This window comes from Meriones unguiculatus, chromosome 17 (assembly GCF_030254825.1).
Source record: "Meriones unguiculatus strain TT.TT164.6M chromosome 17, Bangor_MerUng_6.1, whole genome shotgun sequence".
Classification (NCBI taxonomy): domain Eukaryota; kingdom Metazoa; phylum Chordata; class Mammalia; order Rodentia; family Muridae; genus Meriones; species Meriones unguiculatus.
The window spans coordinates 60,417,181-60,440,283 of NC_083364.1; the positions used below are offsets into that span (position 1 = coordinate 60,417,181).

General features: G+C 40.2%; 1 long non-coding RNA gene across 3 annotated transcripts in view; it reads right to left on the reverse strand.

Moving 5' to 3' along the window:
• The window catches only part of LOC132648582 (uncharacterized), a 208,138-nt gene that overhangs the window by 176,492 nt on the left and 8,543 nt on the right, over positions 1 to 23,103 (reverse strand). The window lies entirely within an intron of this gene.

Consider the following 23,103-nt stretch of genomic DNA (forward strand, 5'->3'; position numbering starts at 1 on the left):
ACAACCTGACTTTCTGAGGTCAAGCCACAAAACCAGTGTAAGCATGGAAGGACAAGAGCTAGTCTCCCAGGTTGTCTTTTGACTCCAGGTCTACACAAAGCAAAGTTTAAAAATGCATTTCTAACATAGGTTAAATTATTTGTAATTGTTTTATAAGCTCATGTAAAGATGCCTACCTCTTCTTCTAGTTTTGGCTACTGGTCACTGATCAGTCTTCAAAGAATTAACTTACTTTGGTATACCTAAATTATATTTTTTGAGCATCCTCCATTCAGCATTAGATCAAAACTGAAATTTTTATACATTCCAATATTTTGCATTCTCACACCATCAGTAAAGAAAGATGGGACAATGTGTCCTTGCAGTTTTCATAGTGTCAGCAAAAAGATTTCAGGAAAAAAAAATCAGCGGATAACATGCACTTTGGGATTTTCCAGAAGTTTCAAGTTCCTTTTGTTTTTCTTCTGTGAACACAAATAAGCTGGTGCTGCTGACATGAGGCACCAGTTTTTCTCATCTTACAGTAAGATGGATATATATATATATGTTCCAAGATTCCTTCATTCAGTTCACCGTGTTTGGATGAAGGAAAAATTCACTTTCAATCATACTTATTTTCCTAGTAGAGAAATGACACATATTGGAAACAGCTAGTGACTCCTTCTTACCAACTTTAATAAGTTCACAGACGCAGAAATAGCAGTCATCTGTCCCCTGCGTGGATCTCATGTTCTACCAAACGCCCTCTCTCCTTCTCCCTTGATTCTACACTAATTGCTAGCCTGAGTCATTTTTCTTATTTCTACAAATTCAACTCAAGCCCAGTCACCTCCTATGAAAGACCATTTGGATGATCACTTCATCTGACTCAGCCCCAGGCATCCAGCACAGCCTGGATGGATCCACATTCTTCAATAAATAAGAGCTGCTAATGAGGGAACCTTGTACTGGCAACTCTTCATTTTAATCTGGGGTTCTGACTCTGAGTCAGCAAGGAACAAATGTTCTCATTCCCCACCACACGTAAAATCAGCCCTTCTTGGACACGCCTGTTACTCATCTTACTTTCTTGGAGTCCTTTCTTTCAATCAATCACTTCATTTACATACAGATAAAGAGGTTTTCCTTCTGAAAATTTCTTGCACCCTCTCTGTGTTTTATTACCAAGTTGGACAGTGATAGCAGCCCAATTATGACCTGTCCTGTTGCCTTCAGACCTGGTGAGTTACAAATTCACTTGCATATTTTTATTTAAAAATAACTCTAGTATAAAACCATGATGTGTGAGGGCTTACACTGAAAAGCAATGCACTTTTTATGTTACTCAGCAGCATCTGAAAGAGGACACAAAAATGACTTAATGCCACTGATATCTCATTTGGCTAGCTCCACGGAAATGATAAGAACCACATTTCATAAAGGAAATAACGGATGACATCTCCTACAGTCAGCCCTGGCACCGTTTGGTATGTGAACACGGTACACTAGCATGTTTCCTTTCACAGTTCTCTGTGTGACTCAAACTATAATAGGAACAAGATGAGATGAATGTACAGTTATTTTGTGAGAAGACAATTTATTCTCCAGGAAAAAAAAAGATTTTGGGTTTATTGGTATTGGTTTGATTTTTTTTTTTTACATAGAGAAAAATATTATTTTATTTTAGAACCTGTTTCTGTGATTGATTCTTAATGTGGTTTTAAGACTATTCTCCCTGTTTAGTAAGAAAGACAGTGTGGTGAATGATCCAGGAGGTGCTGAAGAAAAGCCTGTCACAAATTAACCCAATGCCTTTGGCCCTTCATTCTATAACTCTCAATTAAAGTGATAATGGAATGATAGGATGCATCTGGTAATTATTTATTAGAAGTACATGTAGTATAAATTTAAATGATATTAATCATATTTCTTTGGTCCTGATATTAATGCCACTTTCTCTCTAGAGATTTGATGAACAATTTACATGGCTATAACTAAAGAAAGTAAATCCTGGTTCTCTATGCATCTGTCTTTTACCGCCAGATTTTAATGACTGTTTTCCTGCGATAGAGTCAGACATAGCAGAAGAACGACATCTCTTTCCTGCTCTACAGACAGTCAATGTTTGGGATAAAAATAAAATTATCTTGCTTTAACTTTATTTATTTGAAAATAATTTTTTCAGACAGTGTGTTCTGATCAGTTTCCCCTCTTCTCATCTCTCAGATCCTCCCTGCCGCCTCACCCTTCCAACTCCATGTCTTCTTTGTTTTTCTCTTTAGAAAACAAACAGGCCAATAAGAAAACAAACGAGAGTAAAGCAAAGCAAACATATGAAAGTGGGAGGAGAAAAGCATAAACCACACACACACACACACACACACACACAATATGCACACCATAAAAACACAAAATCAAGCCGGGAGCAGTAGCACATGCCTATAAGCTCCAGACTAGGGGAGGCAGAAGCAGACAGACTTCGGAGAGTTTGAGGCCAGCCTGTTCTACAAAGAGAGTCCATAATATCCAAGGCTACACAGAGAAACCCTGTCTGAAAAACAAAAGCAAACAGAGAACAACAACAAAACCCACAAAATCAGAACCCATAATAGATAAGCAAAAGAAAAAAAAAGCCAAATAAACATTGTGACACAAAAGATCTCAAGAGATCTTTTAAATGTGGTTTGTATACCCAGTGAGATTTCACTGAAGAAAGCTAATTTTTCCTTTGCAAGAAGTATCACTTGTAGACAGCTTCTGGGTTAGGGATAGAGGCCCATGTCCAGTTCCCTTTGCAGCACTAAGACTCCATGTGGCTTAGACCTCTGCAGGCCCCAGGCTTGCTGCCACAGTCTTTCTGAGTTCTGTTTCCTTAGTGACTTCAACCCCACTGACACTTTTAATCTTCCTGCCTCTGCTTCCTCACAGCTCCCTGAGCCCTGAGGGGAGGGGTTTGATGAAGACACCCACTTAGGACAGGGTTCCAAGTTCTGTCACTCTCTGTACATTGTCCCATTATGGGTCTCTGTTTTAGTTACCATCTACTACAGAAAGAAGCTTCCCTGATGATGGTTGAGCAGGACACTGATCTATGAGTTTAGCATAATGTCATTAGGAGCCATCTTATTGCTATTTCTTTTTATCAGAACAATAGTATTTGGTTTTACCCTGTCTAATCTCAGGTTCTTGGCCACCTGTGTTAGGTGTGGGTTAGGCATGGGTTCCATCTCATGGAGTGGACCTTAAATACAGTCAGATAGTGGGTTATTATTCCTACAACTTCTGTGCCAGTATGTCACCAGCATATTTTGCAGGAAGGTCATCATTGTAGAGCAAAGGATTTGTAGCTGGGTTGATGTTTAGCTTTTCCCTCTGGTAAAATGCAGAGTACATGAATAGTAGTCAGTAGAGTGAAGGTTCTAGTGAAGTACCTTCTAGTGAAGGTACTAACTTGGCTTTTTCATGTTCAATCAGTTGGGTAGGTGTTGTCTTCTGCAAAAGGGGCTTGCCAACAGTTTGTGGGAGCAACCAATAGCCTTAGCAATAGCCTGAGTCAGTTGGGGATTTCATGGGGCCCCTTTGGCCAACAACTCAATTATATATAACCCATCCTAGAACTGGAGATTTCATTTGGTGGTAAGAGAGATCTAGCTGTGACTTTGTCTCCCCATTATTTGGCGATTTCATTTAGACTTCATTCATATATGCGTATGTTAAGAAACATCTATTATATTCGGTTTCCAAATAACCCCTCAAATGACCCTTAGTGTCACCTGCTCCCCACAATCCCTTTCTTACCCTCCTTTTCCCTTCCTCTCTGTTTAATCCTCCCACTCCAAAATATTTATGTTTTTTATTTTTAAATTATGTGTCAGAGTGTGGGCATTGCATATATGTCCCTGTTTGTACAGAGTTCGGAAGAGGATGTTGGATTCCCTGCAGCTGCAGTCGTGGGTAATTGTAAGCCACCGGCCCTGGTGCTGGGAATGGAATGCAGGTTATCTAGAAGAGCAGCTAATGCACCCTCTGATGGGGATTGAAAATGAACCAGTAGACCATGGGGCTCAGCATCACCTAAAAAGTGCTTGAGACACCTAAATCTTGATACTACTACACTGTGAGCCTGCTTGTGAGCATCACATAAAAATTCCTCCCTTCCAGCTCAACTCTTGCCTTTACTTGCCCTTTCCTAGTTTTATCTCTTGTTCTCAGCTTCATGAGTGCTCCTATAGCTGAATAGATTTGGCTTCTTGTATTTAGAGCTCTAGAACTTTTCTCAGCAGAGGCACTTTTTTTCTGACCCCATCTTATCCTAAACATCCCAGAAAACAATGACAATAGCAGTTGGATTGACTGACTCCCCTACAGAATACAAAAGAGTGCACTGTATTTTCAATAGGATATACACCCCAACCTTTAAATGTTTTCCTCAATTATACTTTCCTAAATTATTCTCCACAACCTTGTTATTGCCATCCGAAAATACTTTAAGGTCTCCTGAGAGCCCCTCCTAATTCTATAGTGCTATACAATATAGTGCAAATCCCAAAGTTCATAAGTAGCACAACTTATCCCAGATACATAATGTACCTGCTCTCTGCACACCTTTGCTCAAGTTATATCCATGTGTTCACTTCCTCCAGAACTTCTCAACCAGATCTTATGTATCATGTAGGATGCTTCCTGCTATATTCTCCTGACTAGTACCAGTTTTCAGGTCCTAGTTCAGGCTCATCCCCTACAAGAACTTTCTCCCAAATGGTCCACATTCTTCTACCACCACTTGAAGATTGTAAGGGTATGTTATATATGCTATTCATTGTGGTATTTAAACAAAATACCATTACTCTTTCTGTGTGTGTCTGTGTATGTGTGTAATAAGAATGATGAGTTTTCCTACCAGAAGATTCCATGAAGCAAGCAAGAACCATAACTTACACCTGGTCAGATTGTTGCAACCACTACCTGTTGAAAAATAACCCCACAATTGAAATGAGACTTTTAAGATTACTATTCTAGCCATTGCCTGTTTAAAGACAGTGCTAAGTTAACCCAGAAGGTGTCTTCTATTGCTTATTTCTCGGATAGCCTAAGCTATTAAAATAGAAATTATAATTGCAATTCTTGTTTCCAAACCAGCAGGTGGACTAGTGTGTCAACGCATGTGGCAAATTTCTCATCTCATGTGGATCATTAATTTTCATAAGTGATTTGTTTCGAGTCACACTTATTGCATCTAAAAATATTTATAATTGAAGCTCTGGTCAAGAAAAAAAATAGCACAATTATTAAAGTTTGGGTTTAACTCCAACACCAGAAATTAGGAGTGCCACCATCTTTAGCAACTATCATAGCCTTACTCTATCATTACTTCTCCATTGGTAAGCATATGGATTAGTGATATGAAGGGAAGATTCACTGGCTGAAAGCAGCACCCGCATATGGTAAACAAAGCACATACCAAATGTTACTATTGTACAATTATTTCTCCATGATAGGCAACACAAGAACCTTGTTGTCATTTTTTTCTGGGGCACACATAGCTGTTATTGATATTTTTTTCATAATTGTCAGATTCACAATTTTAGAGGAGATTAAAGATGCTGAGCCTGACTCTTCTCTTCATTACAGGTAGCAAAAAAGTTAAATTTCCCTTTTTCAAGAGCCCAGAAACAAAGTGAATGAAGCCAAGGGGGAAGAAGAAAACATGTATGATCTCCTCTTCTCCTGGAGGTTCCATCCCATAATGTGTCTACAATTTGACTCATTCCCATAGAACCAGTGGGGAATGTGACAGCCCACAGATCATAGCACAACTGACTATCTTAGCTTGGGTTTTATTGGTGTGAAAGAAACATCATGGTCATGGAAATCCTTATAAAAGAAACATTTAATTGAGCCTGGCTTACAGTTTCAGAGGTTTAGACCATTATCATCATGACAGGAAGCAAGGCAGCATGCAGGCAGACATGGCACTAGAGGCACCAGGAGTTCTACATCTTGATCCTCAGGCAGTGGAAGGAGACTGTGTGCCACACTGGGCATAGTCTGAGAATAGGAAACTTCAAAGCCCAGCCCTACAGTGACACATTTCCTCCAGCAGGACCACACCTCTGAGCAGTGCCACTCCCTATGGGCCAAACATTCAAACACAGGAGTCTATGGAGGCCATACCTATTCAAACCACCACACTGATGCCATATTAAAGACACCAAAGCAATCTCTACCTAAAAACTCAGCACATAGAGCCCAACATCTGTCAACAATGAGAACAAAGACCTAACCCATCATAGTCCACAGTTCTAGTAAAGTCCCTAAGTGTATTAACCTGGCTTCTGTAGTTCTGCTTATTGCTGTTTTTGCTGATTGGAGTGTGCCAACCAAGATGTGGGTTTTGTGTATAAAAAGCCAAGAACAGCAAGGCTCATGACTGCATGATTTGAGCAAGTTCCCCATTCAGCCTTCATCTGGGCAGTAAACACTCTCTATTCAGCTTTTTAGCATGTCCATGTGTATTCCCTGAGGAGGTTACCTTGTAACATTAATTTTCCAGCAAATATTATTTAACTATAACCATTTTTATATACATCTTTTATAGGAATAAGGTATTACCATCCATTCAGATTTTGCTGAGTTTATGTAAAACTGAATCTTGTAAATTTATATGTGTATACACACACACGCACACACACACACATACATACATACTGAATGTTGAAATCTTCAGGTGTTTATTGTCCCACCTGATTGGATCATATGGTATTTCTTCTATACCTTGTTGAAATAGTACATTATATTGATTGATTTTCAAAACTTGAACCAAGTGCATATTCTTGTGTTTAATCCTGCTTTGTTCATGGCCCCTTTTTGCACATTACTAATTTTAATGGACTAAATATTGAGTAGTTTCTTTATGTGCCATTGAGAGACACTGAAGTTTGTTTCTTCTGGTATCTTTAATAGACTTTGGAGTCAAGTTAGCAATGAATCTTCTGAAAAGTTTGGAGAAAATTGTTCTTAATTCTTACTTAAATATTGGGAATAATTCACTATTAAAACCATTTGGAAAAAGAACTGAAATTATAAACTGAATTTCTTTAATACTTATAGAGCTACTCAAATTACCTGATTCATATGAAAGTACCTGTAACAGTTTGTGCCTCTGGAAAAATTGGTTCATTTCAACTGTGCTGTATAATTTATATATACAATGTTTTTTGACTTTTCTCTATTATAATTTTAATGTCTTCTAGGTCAGTAGTCATATCCTGTCATTCCTAACATATGTAATTTGCATATTCTCTTTACTCTAGTCTTGCTAGAGGTTAACCAGTTTTATTGATCTTTTCAAAGAAACATCCATTGTTTCATGACTTTTCTCTGTTTTATTATGCTTTCAGGCCCCCTGGTCTGTGTTACTATCTTTGATATTTCTTGTTTTGAGGTTATCTTGCTAATGTTTTTCTGGTTATTTAATATGGGAAATGAGATTACTTATTTAAGAATATTTTCATTTTCTACACTAAGCATTTAGTGCTATAAATGTCCTTTTTGGCTCTGCTTTAATGCACTTCATAAATTTTGATACTTTGTATTTTCATGGAACACAGTGTATTTTTAAATTTTTCGTTAAGCTAATGCGGTGTGGCAGACACTAGCTCCTAAAGCTGTAATATCAATAATCAGTCACTTATAGGAAAAAGAAAATTATGTAAAAGATGCACACAGTTATTTCCGTTGTTGTTTGTTTGTTTGTTTCCCAAGACAGGGTTTCTCTGTGTAGCCTTGGCTGTCCTGGACTCACTTTGTAAACCAGGCTGGACTTGAACTCACAGAGAGCCACCTGCCTCTGCCTCCCTGAGTGCTGGGATTAAAGGTGTAAGCCACCTCACACCTGGGCTCAGTTATTTCTTTTTTTATTTATTTATTTACTTTACATCCCAACTGTAGCTTCCCTTCTCTCCTCTGCTCCGAGCCCTTCCTCTTCACCTCCCCTCCCCTCCCACATCCACTCCTCCTCCCTTTCTCTTCAGAAAAAGTGAGGTCTACCATGGATTTCAAACAGCCTTTACATATCAAGACTAGGCACATCTTCCCTTCCCCTGTTGAAGCTAGACAAGGCAGCCTAGTATGGGGAAAGGGTCCCAAGGCAGGCAACAGAGTCAGAGACAGCCCCTGCTCTTTGTTAGGAGCCCAGGAAAGACCAAGCTATGCAACTGTTACATGTGTACAAAGGGCCTCCCATGCATGTTCTCTAGTTGGTGGTTCAGTCTCTGTAAGCCCCTGTGGGCCCAGGTTTTTTGATTCTGTATGTTTTCTTATGGTGTCCTTGACCCCCTCTGGTTCCTACAATCCTTCCTCCCTCTCTTCCACAGGATTTCTCAAGATTGTCCTACTGTTTGTCTGTGGGTCTCTACATTTGTTTCCATCTGCTTTTATGCTGGGTGAAGCCTCTCTGATGACAGTTATGCTAGGCTCCTGTCTGCAGGTATAGCAGAATAACATTAACATTAACAGTGTCAGGGATGGGCTCTCTCTCTCTCATGGCATGGATCTCAAGCTGGACAAGTCATTAGTTGGCTGCTCCCTCAATTTCTGCTCCATCTGTATCTCTGCACATCTTGTAGGCAGGACAAATTGTGGGCTGAAAGTTTTGTGGCTGTGTTGGCGTTCTAATCCCACCGTTGGACATCTTGCTCAGTTACAAGAGGTGTTCTGTTCAGGCTCCATATCCTCCATTGTTAGGAGGCTTAGCTAGGGTCACCCCCATAGATTCCTGGGAGTTTCCATTGCCTTAGGTTTCTAGTTCATCTCAGAGATGCTCCCCACCCCCCATTCCAGTTGCCTCTCCCAGTACTCTCTCCCACCATCCTCCCCAAGCTCAATTCCTCCTGTTCCCCTCCCACCTCCTCTTCCAGCCAGTTCCTTCCCTCCATCCAACCCAGATGTTTATTTTATTTCCCTTTGACTCTTAGTGAGAGTCAAGCATCCTCTCTTGAGCCCTACTTGTTACTTAGCTTCTTTGGATCTGAGGATTGTAGCATGGTTATAAAGTATCCTGTACTTTATTGCTAATACCGACTTGTAAGTGAGTACATAACATGTTTGTTTTTCTGGGTCTGTGTTACCTCACTTGGAATGGTTCTTTCTAGTTCCATATTGGCTGCAAATTTCATGGTGTCATTGTTTTTATTATCTGAGTAACACACTCCATTGTGTAAATGTACCACACTTCTTTACAGACCTTGAAAGAACATTACTCAACTTCATATGTAAAAAAACAAACAAAACAGGATAGCTAAAACAATACTGTACAATAAAACAACTTCTGGAGGTATCACCATCCCTGATTTCAAGCTGTACTACACAGCAATAGTAATAAAAATTGCATGATATTGGCATAAAAGCAGTTAAGTTGATCAATGGAATTGAATTGAAGCCCCAGAAGTAAATCCACACACCTATGAACACTTGATTTTTTACAAAGAAGCCAAAATTATACAACAGAACAAAGAAAGCATCTTTAACAAATGGTGCTGTTCTAATGGATGTCTGCACATAGAAGAATGCAAATAGATCTATATCTATCACCCTGCACAAAACTCAGGGCCAAGTGGATCCTCTATATAAACCAGATACACTAAGCCCTCCTATATACCAAAGACAAAAAGGCTGAGAAAGAAATTAGGGAAACAACACCCTTCACAATAGCCACTGATAACATAAAGTACCTTGGTGTGACTCTAACCAAGCAAGTGAAAGACCTGTTTGAGAAAAACTTCAAGTCTCTGAAGAAAGAAATCGAAGAAGATATCAGAAGATGGAAAGATCTCCCGTGCTCATGGATTGGTAGGATTAACATTGTGAAAATGGCCATACTGCCAAAAGCAATCTACAGATTCAATGCAATTCCCATCAAAATACCAACTCAATTCTTTACAGACCTTGAAAAAAAGATTCTCAGCTTCATATGGAGAAACAAAAAACCCAGAATCTCCAAAACGATCCTGTACAACAACAGATCATCTGGAGGTATCTCCATTCCTGATCTCAAGCTGTACTACAGGGCAACAGTAATAAAAACTGCATGGTATTGGCATAGAAACAGAAAGGAGGATCAATGGAACCGCATAGAAGACCCAGAACTAAATCCACACACCTATGAATACTCGATATTCGACAAAGAAGCCAATTCCATTCAATGGAAAAAAGACAGCATCTTCAACAAATGGTGCTGGACCAACTGGATGTCTACATGCAGAAAAATGAAAATAGATCCATATTTATCACCCTGCACAAAACTAAAGTCAAAGTGGATCAAGGACCTCAACATAAAACCAGATACCCTAAATCAATTGGAAAAAAAAGTGGGGAACAGCCTAGAACTCATTGGCACAGGAGACAACTTCCTGAACAGAACACCAACAGCACAGGCTCTAAGAGCAACAATCAATAAATGGGACCTCATGAAACTGAAAAGTTTCTGTAAAGCAAAGGATACCATCATCAAAACAAAACGACTGCCTACAGATTGGGAAAGAATCTTCACTAACCCTTTATCTGACAGAGGACTAATATCCAGTATATACAAAGAACTAAAGAAGCTGAAAAGCAGCAAACCAAGTAATCCAATTAAAAAATGGGGAACAGAGCTAAACAGAGAATTCTCGACAGAGGAATATCGAATGGCAGAAAAACACTTAAAGAAATGCTCATCCTCATTAGCCATCAGGGAAATGCAAATCAAAACGACCCTGAGATATCACCTTACACCCATCAGAATGGCCAAGATGAAAAACTCAAGCGATAACACATGCTGGAGAGGTTGTGGAGAAAGGGGAACCCTCCTCCACTGCTGGTGGGAATGTAAACTGGTACAACCACTCTGGAAAGATATCTGGCGCTTTCTAAGACAAATAGGAATAGTGCTTCCTCCAGACCCAGCTATACCACTGCTAGGTATATACCCAAAGTTTGTTCAAGTACACAAAAAAGGACACTTGCTCAATCATGTTTATAGCAGCTCTATTTGTAATAGCCAGAACCTGGAAACAACCCAGATGTCCATCAACGCTGGAATGGGTACAGAAATTGTGGTATTTTTATACAATGGAATACTACTCAGCAATCAAAAAGGAGGAAATCATGAAATTTGCAGGCAAATGGTGGGATCTAGAAAAGATCATTCTGAGTGAAATATCCCAGAAGGAGAAAGACAAACATGGGATATACTCACTTATATAGACCTATAAGATATGATAAACATAATGAAATCTATACACCTAAAAAAGATAATCAATTGAGTGGACATGGGGTAAGATGATCAATCCTCATTTAGAAAGACAGATGGGATGTGCATTGAACGTATGACAGGAGTCTACTGAGCGCATCTGAAAGACTCTAACTAGCAGTGTTTTCAAAGCAAAGACTCATGACCAAACCTTTGGCAGAGTACAGGGAATCATAAGAAAGAAGGGGAGTTAGTCTGATGGGGAAAGGATAGGAGCTCCACAAGGACCAAATATATCTGGGCACAGGGTCTTTTCTGAGACTGACATTCAACCAAGGACCATGTATGGATATAACCTAGAACCTCCACTCAGATGTAGCCTGTGGTAGCTCAGTAACCAATTGGTTTCCCAAAGTGAGGGGAACAGGGACTATTTCTAACAGGAACTCAATGACTGGCTCTTTGGTCTCCCCACCCCCGAAGGGAGGAGCAGTCCTGTTAGGCCACAGAGGAGGGCTTTGCAGCCAGTCCTGAAGATACTGATAAAACAGGATCAGATGAATGGGGAGGAGGTCCCCCCTATCAGTGGACTTGGAAAGGGGCATGGTGGAGATGAGGGAGGGAGGGAGGGACTGGGAGGGAATGAGGGATCGGGACATGGCTGGGATACAGAGTTAATAAAATGTAACTGATAAAAAAAATAAAAAATAAAAAATAAAAAAAAAAACCAGATACACTAATCCTGATAGAAAAGAAAGCCTTGAATGCATTGGCACAGGAGACAATTTCCTGAACAGAACAGCAATAGCTCAGGCACTGTGATCAACCATTGATAAATAGGACCTCATGAAACTGAAAAGCTTCTGTAAGACAGTTATTTCTTGAGGGCAATTAAATGCTTGCTGTTAAAATAGCCTTTGTTCTGCGGTCAAGAACTCCACAAGAAGACCAACTAAATCAACTAACCTAGGACCATGAGATCTCACAGAAGACTGAACTATCAACCTAAATGCAATGCACAGGGTGGATCCAGGCCCTCTACACTTATGGAGCTGATGGATGACATCTCAGTCTTCCTGTGGGTCCCTTAGCAAGAAGAGCAGAGGCTGTCACTGACGTGGAGGAAGAAAAGTTAAAGAAAAGTTGTATCCTTGAGTGGCTGGGATGTTTTTAGCATGTCCAGGTGGTCAGGGTGTCGGAATGAACAAGAACTTAATGCCAAAGATGTGACTTCAGATGAAGGCCATTTAGATAATTTCCAATAGCAGATGATAATCTAGTATGTATTAGCCTGAATAATTTAATCATCTGGTTATCAGTCTCCCTGGACAAGGTTATTTTAATCTTATTTGTGGAAGCAAGGATAATCATGCATGATGTATTGTTGGTCAGATTTAACTAAGTAATGCATAGATTGAGTGCTGGAACAAATTAGGGGCCCTGTGTCTTCCTCAATCCTCTATAGAATATTCCTTCCCCATCCTCTATAGAATGTTGTGTAACACTGATTCACACATAGAGTTTGAAATCTTTAGAGCTCATTTTTCATGTGGCCACTGCCAAATTATATAGCTTCTTCATGCCTCTGTTTTGTTTGTTTGAAGAGAATTAACAATCATCCCCATTTAAGTCAGTTAAATGCGTCAATACGTGTAATATGCTTAGAATACTACTGGGCTGGGCATGGTGCAAGTACTTCCACAGTGCTGCTATACTAGTAGTATCAGAAAACTGGTTGACATTTCCATTTTGAAGGGAAACATAGGAAAGTAGAGAAGGAAGAGGTGGAGAAAGTCAAAAAGGAGGAGGATTGAAGAGAAGGAAAGGGGGTACAGAGAGGAGACAGGAAGAGATGAGGAGGGGAATTTAGATTTAAAGCATTCTCTTTTTCTCTAAGAACTTGAAAGGAAACTCCATGGGCTAGATAGGATGTATGCTACATGAAATATTTCTATTAATGAGATAATAAGGTGTTTAGGATCTTCATTTTTGTTTGTTTTAAGAATAAAAGCAGGCTATCAGGGAAGTCAGAGGGGAAAAAAAGCCTTCATAATCCAGGGGCGAGAGGTAGGCAAAGTAGCGAGTGGAGAGAGAGGCTGGACTACAGCAGTACCCCTCAGGTTGTGAGCGACAGACAATCACCTCATTTATCTCTGGGGTCTCTGGAGACGGCCCTCATGGAGAGAGGCTCATCGAGGAGCTACTCGGGGGATTTTCCCCTTAATGGATTGACGTCTCCATAGTAAACATGGTGAAAATTGGTTTTCCTTTGTCTCCTAAATGTAGAACCTTATGGATTTCTTCTTAATCATCGCTGGCAGCCAGCTCTGCATGACAGCACTGCACACAAATACCACGGATGATGATGAATGGATTGGGGAATGCGGGTTGCGTTGCACTGAAAGGGTAAGACATTATGTCTACGTAATTGCTTCATCTCCCTTGGGAGAGACATAGTTCAAAGAAATGTGAGCATAGATGACTCACAAGAAATTTTGTTGGGGTTATCCAGGAGTCACCTCTCTGATTACATTAAATTTTTCTACTCTTTTCAATTGCCATAGGTGCATCTCGCTGTGGCTCTCAACCAGGTATTTACATTATTAACTTCCATATTTTTGTGGTGCCTTCCCAAAGACAGAGAGCAATTACCAACATGAAGGGGTCAGAGACATGGCCATTTGAAATGGATTTTTTTCAAAACATTTTTTCCCATCTGCATAATAAAGAATTTGGAAGCTTCGTTTCAGGTATTAGTCTTCCATGTTTCACTGTTAGTGTTGCCCGTCAGAATATGCTGATAATGAATCCCAGGAAGCCCACACTCACTTGATGTTCCTAATTAACGACTGTGTGTGTGAGTATTTCTTTCAGTTTTGAGTTAAAAACTGCTTTTGGAAATCCAGGTATTTTAAAGCACTTTTGTTGGAAGAAATAGTCTAATTGCTAACAGAAAAAAAAAAAAGCTTAACGGTGTGGCTAGATATTCCGTACCTATTGACATGAGTAGCTCTGAGACATTTTAAGGTTTCACCGTTTACATGATTCTACCTGGTCTTTATCTGAGATGTCCTAGATTACACTTGCTACAACTGATGACTTTTTAAATATGAGAAACTGGTACTACAAATTTCTATCTCAGCTAAGCTTCTATGTCAGCTAAGACAAAGCAGTCCCTGGCCTGCCGAGGTCGTGTCATTAGCCTGCAAGTGTTGCTCATGAAATATGGCGCCAGACTTAACTAAAACATTCTGTCATATTCTTAGGAGTCAGAGTAGCTAGAACTTGATGAAACAGTTACCTTTGTCCTGAACCACAACCTTCCTCTTTAGAATCGTCTCACGTCTCTTCTGTTGAGATCCAGACTGTGACCAACTAACAACACTGGCCTTTCCTCATGCACATTATTAGTAAATCATTTGTTTCCTCCCTTTTTAGTTTTTGCCACTATTTTAAGCAAACAAAAATATCTCTTCTACCACCTTAACTATTACACCATGCCAAAGGCATCAAAATATAAGGTCAAATGCATGTGTTTTACAGCAAAATTTCTGGGTCCCAAACTTTACCTCTATCTTTTTCTTGCAGTGTGACCTTAAGACAAAATGCTTGAGATCCTAGCTCTATGTCCTAAATCCTTAATATAAAAAATAGTAATGAAATGAGCTAATTTATGATAACTATATTTAAAAAAAAAGTATCACAAGCTATGATTGTATTTCCAAACATCTCCTTCAGCCTTGTCCCATAAAAAGTCTAGACCATCACAGTATATTTGTTTATAAATATAAGCCATTGATAAAAGCACAAACAGAATGAGTGTCAGTGAAAACAGGTCTTCAGGATTCCTCTTAAGTTTGAGGTTTAGGACTACAAAAGATGTTGGCTTCCTATCTGGACCTTTGGTAGAATCAGCCTTGCAAACTCAAGAAGTCAACAGGGAGAACACCATAGATCTATCCACCAGCTCTTCATAGGTTAACCTCTTCATCATCCTAATTCTTCCATAACACTCTGTGTAACAGAACATCCAAAAGTGAGTTGGGCTCTGAGCAGACTGTGGTAATTGTATGAGAATGCTCTGGAAAGAATGCCTTGCAGTCTGGAAATGTATGAACTGAGACCAGCAGGAAATCTCAGACCTGTGCTGAGCTGGGACTTAGAGGACAGAGTCAAGGGCAGAGTGTCTTCTGGGTTAGTGCACATACACCAGCCAATTGTCAAGGCAGGGGAGCACTATAATCACCCTTGACAAAAAAAACACAAGGGTTACCTCTAGAGTAAAAGCCTATGGAAGGGCCCTTTAGGTCAATTTCTAAAAGCAGCCAGCTCCCTCCTTTTGTACAGGTTGAGGCTGTTGTGTTGTAGACCTTCCCAATCACATTCTTGTATTCTTCAGTTTTTCTAAATGGTTGTGATTCCACAAATCATATACTCTACATAACAAAAGTCCTTACAATACCCCCTGAATTCCCATGTCTGCCTCCTTTTAAATGGTTCTGCTTTTTAATGCCCTCAATACAATAAATCAATCAAAGGCATGCCTACAATTACTATACTGAAAAATGTTATAACCATTGTATACAAATGTGTTGTTCAGTTTTATGGGCATGACTTTAAAGCATTAAATAGCTTGGGTTTGTGTTTCCTATGCCATCTTCCTTTTTAACATAGTGTAAGGACCCATTGGAATGTGCTTAGTTGAAAATAACAGAAAACTCTACTCAAGCTTATTTAAATAATAAGTACATTTACCAGCCCGTGAGAAAGGATAAGACATAGGTTGACCAGGCTCATGATGTTGAACAAGAAGTGAACCATTCCAACAATATGCTTTTCTTTTTCTCGCTGTTTGTCTAGACATGATCACAGATACCTTTTTTTAATCTTCATGTGTAAGCCAGGGCAGTCTTCGACCTTGACCAATGCTATATGAAGCCAGCTGCTGACCACTCATTCCTGCTTTGGAAATTGCAGCTGCATTCTTTCCCCCTTTTTCCTGTGTGCTGTGTCTGCCAGCTCTCTACACATTCCCCAGACCTAGGTCACTCTGACCCTCCTGTTCTCGTTGCTCTTATTTTTAATTCCTTCACTCTAAATTAAAGTATTCCAGACTCAGAAGTGCAAACTTACCAAGCACCTGTTATAGAGTAGCAAGCTGGTAGGCATTTTGCCTATATCAGCTTGTAATGGTTGGCAACTACTGCATAGGGAAAGCATATGGGCCTTTGTCTAGTAGGAAGAAGTTGCTGTACAGAGAGGTTAGTAGGAAGACAGAATTGGGATCTGAACCCAGACCTGCCTTACTCCAGATCATCTGCTCTGTGTACAACTCATCACACTCCTAGACAGTCTGTGTTCCCTTTACACTTTTCAAAATACATATTGTGTGTGACAAAAGAAGAGATCAGAAAAGAAACTAATACCAAAGACAAATCCTTGTCCAGCGTCTTTTAGGATTTTTATATTTTATATTTAACATTCTAATAATTTCATCTTTTTAAAAATTTACTGCCCCTAAAATGTTTTATTTTGAGTCAATAACAGGGGATATTTGGCATGTGGTTGTTATAAGAAAAAGACAGTGCCTTCTACCTTTCTTTTGGATCTCTCTTTGAAATGCTCCTCTACTGTTTCTAGTTTCATTCCCACTGCCAGCCAGCCGTCCTCTCCACAGTCCAGTCAGGGGGTGCAATCACAGGCACACCATCTCTCTACAATGCCGGGATTGTGGAGAGAGACAGAGTTCTCCTTTAAAGTTGCGAGCAAAGTAACAGTAGTCACCCTGCAAGTCTGAGGTGCTGAGAACAGAATCCAATGCTTTCCTCTCTTTGAATCATGTAGGAAAATGTCAAGCATGATGAGAACAGAGTAGGTTCTTTGCAGAGCAGGTGGCAGCCTTAGGCCCAGGGAAGGGTTAGACAGACACTTCTGTCCTGGCCAAGGGCTATCATTTTAGTTGCTGGGTGGTAATGAAACACACGGAAACCTTAGGAAGTGCTATAAGGGTGGGCAGAAGGACTATGACTATTTACTTACAAAGTAGAAATACTCCTAAATTATATTCTCATCAATTAAAGCGGTGGCAAGACAGTAAAGAGGCCCAGGACAGTCCCCGTTTGCACCTGGTATTCCAATATCAAGAAGTGACAGCTCCTTAAAGAATCATGTCTGCATTTTTGTGACCTTATGGTATAATGACAGCCTGATATTTACAAAAATTTGTCCCTGACTAAAAATTGTATCATACAACCCAATACAAGGACAAAAACAAACCAAAACACATTATTTTCTTTGAAGCAAACAAAGTCATAGGTCGGGAAAAGCCTGGAACTCTGGAGTAATAATAATTAACACAGAGAAAAACTTAACCTAATATCCAAGGACTGGATATATGCATGGAGCTTTCAGGATATTGTAGGCAGCCAAGGGCATAGTCAACCATACCCAGAGGTAACAGGCACTGGTGACTCCTATGACCAGTCTCCACAGAAAATGAGAGCTGGAGGAATGTCAGAAGACAGAGAATTCTGCAAGGAAATCTCTTCAGCCGCAATAAACAACCCAAGAGACAAACCAAGAATTGTCTGAATTGATTTACGTGACCACAGAAGCTCTACGTCATCCGGCAACAAGGGCGTCACTTCACAGACCATGATGTGAATGCATTCTTTATGGACTCACACAGTGCATCCTCCACTCAGCACATCGTCTCCAGGCACACGCAGCAGCTCAGAAGGAACATTGTTCCAGCTGCATCGCATACCATATTGGCCTAATTTTCATAGATACACTTTTTATTAATTAAAATTCTTTCCTGAAACCCTTACAGCCCAACCATTCCCTGAGACAGGCTTATGAGAAGCTTTGTTCAGGAAAAAAAAATACATGGTATTAACTACTTGGTAACCTTGAAGAAGGGCAACCTTTTCATCCCACTACCCAGTCACAAAGCGTGTCATAGACCACACTTTCAAAGTGAGGGAGATAAAGTGGTGAACAAGGATTCATTGGGGACTCTCCTACACTGAGGAACAATTCACAATGTACAAGCTCTTATCAGTCCAAGGCTCTGTTTCTTCCTTTGTGGGATATTCTTCTGCTTGGCGAGCAATACAATTAAAAGCATTGGTGCATGATACAGAAGACAAGGACAGTCAAGGAGACTGCAGTTATTATACTCCTGATATCATCAAAACAGGCAACTTTCAAATTATCATGGAGAATAAAGATGTCCCAGTGTGTTCCTTGCTCTTTCACAGGCAGTGTGTGCAAAGAATTTACATTTCTGTTAATTTTCTCAAACTACAATGTCTTAATGCTTCTACTTTTTTTTTTTCTGAAAGAACTGAATGGGGAAACATTTTTTTTAACAAATAAAAGTTTCAAAGACAGTTAAATTAAAATTTTAATATGAAGTCAAAATGACCCAGAGACTTTTTTTATAGTAGTGCTTGGGATTGAAACAAAGGATGCCATGGAGTTACAACTCCAGATAAAAGGATATAAAATGATATTTTGCCATAACCCAAGAGCTGAACACAATTAGCCTATTTCATACAGCAACCCTTACTTCTTGAGATCACACCTCCCTGGTCCCCTCCTTCTTGCTCTGCCTATACTCTTTGCTTTTTTTTTTTTAGCAGAAATTTATTTCGCATAGCAAAACAAGTTTTTAGAGATGGTATGGGCTGTCCCAAAGGGAGAGGAGACAGCAACACAGAGGATTCTGATTGTGATTTTGTCATTGTTCTTATGACTGTTTATGGGGTGGGTGGCATATTCATTGGATGAGATGATACTCATCCTTCCCAAACTACAATAGAATGGGTTTCCTCTTTTAGCTTCTTTCCATGATTCTCTAGAAAATCAATGAATGATTAAAACCATGATATAAATCATATTATGATAAAGTCAAGGACATTTGAGACTTGAAACCCTTCATTGGTGTACAAATGGGAAAATGCCCAGTTTCTTCATTTTAAAGGTAGTGGGAACAATCTATCTGCAGCTTAAAGGATACTTAACCACCATGAGGCATCTTGAATGTCAGAGACACAGCTACCAAGTCACTGCTGTTGTTTAGTGGCTTCATATTTAGCTCCTTTTTTAGACTCCTCAAAGTCCACGATAGATCCCATGACTTTCAGTTAAGAAATTCTGTTATCCAGTCCATGCAAGCTCTTTGATTGGTGCTTCAGTCTCTGTAAGCCTCTATGGGCCTAAGTTCGTTGACACTGTTGGTTTTCTTGAGGGGTTCTTGTCCCCTCTGGTACCTTCTATCCTTCCTCACACTCCTCCACAAGACTTCCCTAACTCCACCTCATGTTAGGCTATGTGTCCCAGCATCTGTTTCATTCTGCTCGCTGTGGGGATCAGCTGTGGGGAGACGTGGATGGGAGGCAAGAGTGCTGGGAGAGAGAAGGGAAACCTAAGGGGGAGGATCTCTGAGACAAGCTGGAGACCTGCAACAGATTAGGCTCCTGGGAAGATATGGGGTGACCCTAGCTGAGACTCCTAACTGTGGGGCACATGGAGACTGAGGGGTCACCTCCTAGCCAGGCTGGACTTCCAATGAAGGGAAAGGGACACCAACTCACCCACAAAACCTTCGACCTAAAATTTGCCCTGCCTACAGGATGTGCAGGGATAAAGATGGAGCAGAGAAAGAGGGAATGGCCAAACAATGACGGGCCCGACCTGAAACCAACCCCATGGCAGAGAACCAACCTGACTCTTAATGATACTCTGCTGTGCTTGCAGACAGGATCCAAATGGGTCTATCCTCTGAGAGGCTCTACACCAAACCTTTTAAATGGCCCTCTTATTCAATCCTCAACAATTTTGTGACAAGATTCCATTAGTAACCCCATTTTACAGATTAATAAACCAGAACCTGCATTCAAACCCCAGAAACTTGTACACTTAACCAGGGAAAGTGGCAGAATATTTTTGAACTTGGGAAAGGTGAAACATCACTAAAATGATTCAACCTAGAGTGGTAGTGATGATATCTCCTCAGAACACATCCTTATCTTGGGGGGTTGGGGGGTCTTAGGAAAAAAAGCTGGAAGCAAAACCTCGGGATAGAAAGCCATACCTAAAGTCTAAACAAGAAAATAATTTTTGTCAAAAAAAATCACCATATTTATGCATATTTTGGAGATTTTTTAAACCTTCACTGTAAATCTAATAAAGTTTGGTCTACTGACATGACACACTGAAATCAATGTAAGACATTGCCTGTCCTGTTACTTGTTTTCTCCTACATCCAATGCCCATCCCATTTGTCTTTCTAAGCAAGGATTGATCATCTTACCCTGGGTCTTCTTCCTTGTTTATCTTCTTTAGGTGTATAGATTTCATTATGTTTATCATATCTTATAGGTTTATATAAGTGAGTATATACCATGTGCGTCTTTCTCCTTCTGGGATACCTCACTCCGAATGATCTTTTCTAGATCCCATCATTTACCTACAAATTTCATGATTTCCTAGTTTTTGATTGTGGAGTAGTATTCCAGAAAGGCCTCTGAAAGACTCTACCTAGCAATGTATCAAAGCAGTTACTAAGACTCATAACCAAACCTTCAGCAGAGTGCAGGGAATCATATGAAAGAAGGGGGAGTTAGTATGACGTGGAGAGGATAGGAGCTCCACAAGGACCAAATGTATCTGGGCACAGGGTCTTTTCTGAGACTGACACTCCACCAAGGACCATGTATGGATATAACCTAGAACCTCTGCTCTGATGTAGACCGTGGTAGCTCAGTAGCCAATTGGTTTCCCAAAGTAAGGGGAACAAGGACTATTTCTGACAAGAACTCAATGGCAGGCTCTTTGATCTCCCCACCCCCCAAGGGAGGAGCAGTCCTGCTAGGCCACAGAGGAGGACTTTGCAGCCAGTCCTGAAGATACCTGATAAACCAGGGTCAGATGAAAGGGAAGGAGGTCCTCCCCTATGAATGGACTTGGAAAGGGGCAGGGACGAGATGAGGGAAAGAGGGTGGTATTGGGAGGGAAAGAAGGAGCGGGATACAGCTGGGATACAGAGTTAATAAAATGTAACTAATAATAAAAATAAAAATAAATTTAAAAAAAGACATTGTCTGTTTTCCAGTTGCAAATAGATTGGTAACTTAAGATTTGAACATGCATGTGGGATAAAATTTCATGTTTTTATATTGTTCAACCAGCTCTATTGATAAGATGATCAATCCTCATTTAGAAAGGCAAACAGGAAGAGGGAGAAAACAGGGAACAGGACAGGAGCCTATCACAGGCTTCTGAAAGACCCTACCCAACAGGGTTTTAAAGCAGATGCTGTGACTCATAGCCAAACGCTGGGCAGAGTACAGGGAATCTTATGAAAGAAGGGGGAGACAGAAAGACCTGGAGGGAAAAGGAGAGCAAAAGAACCAAAAAAAAATCTGGGCCCAGGGGTCTTTTCTGAGACTGATACTCCAACCAAGGACTATTCATGGAGATAACCTAGAACCCCTGCACAGATGTAGCCCATGGCAGCTCAGTCTCCAAGTGGGTTCCCTAATAATGTGAATAAGGGCTGTCTCTGACATGAACTCAGTGGCTGGCTTTTTGATCACCTCCCCCTAGTGTGTGTGTGGGGGGGGAAGAGCAGCCTTATCAGGTCACAGAGGAGGACAATGCAACCAGTCCTGATGAGACCTGATAGTCTAGGGTCAGATGGAAGGGGAAGAGGACCTCCCCTATCAGTGGACTAGGGAAGGAACATAGGAGGAGAAGGGAGAGGGAGGATGGGATAAGGGGATGAAGGAAGGGGCTACAGCTGGGATACAAAGTGAATAAATTGTAATAACTTTTTATAAAGATATTAAATAAAAAATGGAGAGAATTTTAAAAAAAATAATTAAAAGCACACAAAACAATTAGTCTTCTCTTCCTCAAACTAATGTGGCCCTAAGTCAATGCATGCTCCTGTCCATCAGGATAGTGGCTGTAAAAATGTAAACATGACTTTTTTAAAATGAGAATTTAGAAAATAAAACAAATGACATGGGCATTTACTAACACTGTTTTGATTTCAAAACAACCAACTTATCAAAAATAAGTGCAGCAATCCTAATTTGTACTTTAATTAGATATTTCACTTGGGAGTAGGAGAAAGCTTTAGAGAGAGTCTTACTCACTTAATGATACAAGCAAAATTCTCAAGATAGCATGGAGGAAGTGTGATAAGGTGGGGAAAATAGACAAATGCTCGCAGTAGACTGCTCTGGTGTCTCAGCCCAGCTGAGTTTCAGTCTAGTCACTGACTAAGGTATGGGCACCCACCTTACTGACAGCTAGGAAACATCAGTAATAGGTACATAGAATCTTCAGTATTGTGTGGCACTTGTCCCTTTCTCCATTGGCTGGAATTGTCACTGAGCATGGGAGTTAGTGTTTCCATATTATAAAGCTCATGATTCTTCCTTGGTTGCAGGAAGGTACCTCACCCTTGTCAGAAACAGCTTTCTGAAGTGTCCTGGTGAGAGGGAATTTGTGGAAAATGAATTCTCAGTGATAAAGCTGTACTCATGGTCATGGGTGATCTACTTGCCTGAAGTGGAGGGACTATTAAGGCAAGCATTGTGTCTGACCTGCTGCTAAGGTTTAGACACTATCTGTGTAGCCTAGCTTGCTGTCCACTGTTCCTGTGGCTACAAATCAACATTGTGACAGAGAGACTCCAGGTCAATGATTCGACATCAGTGGATCAAAGTGTTTCATTTAGACTCTTACATCAAAGGCAAATGCACATGGCATTTATATAGCCTCAAATAGACACACATTTAGTTGGAAGAAATAACATAGGTTTTTCCCATTTGGTCATTCATTCATTCATTCATTCATTCAATTGCTTTACAGCTGAT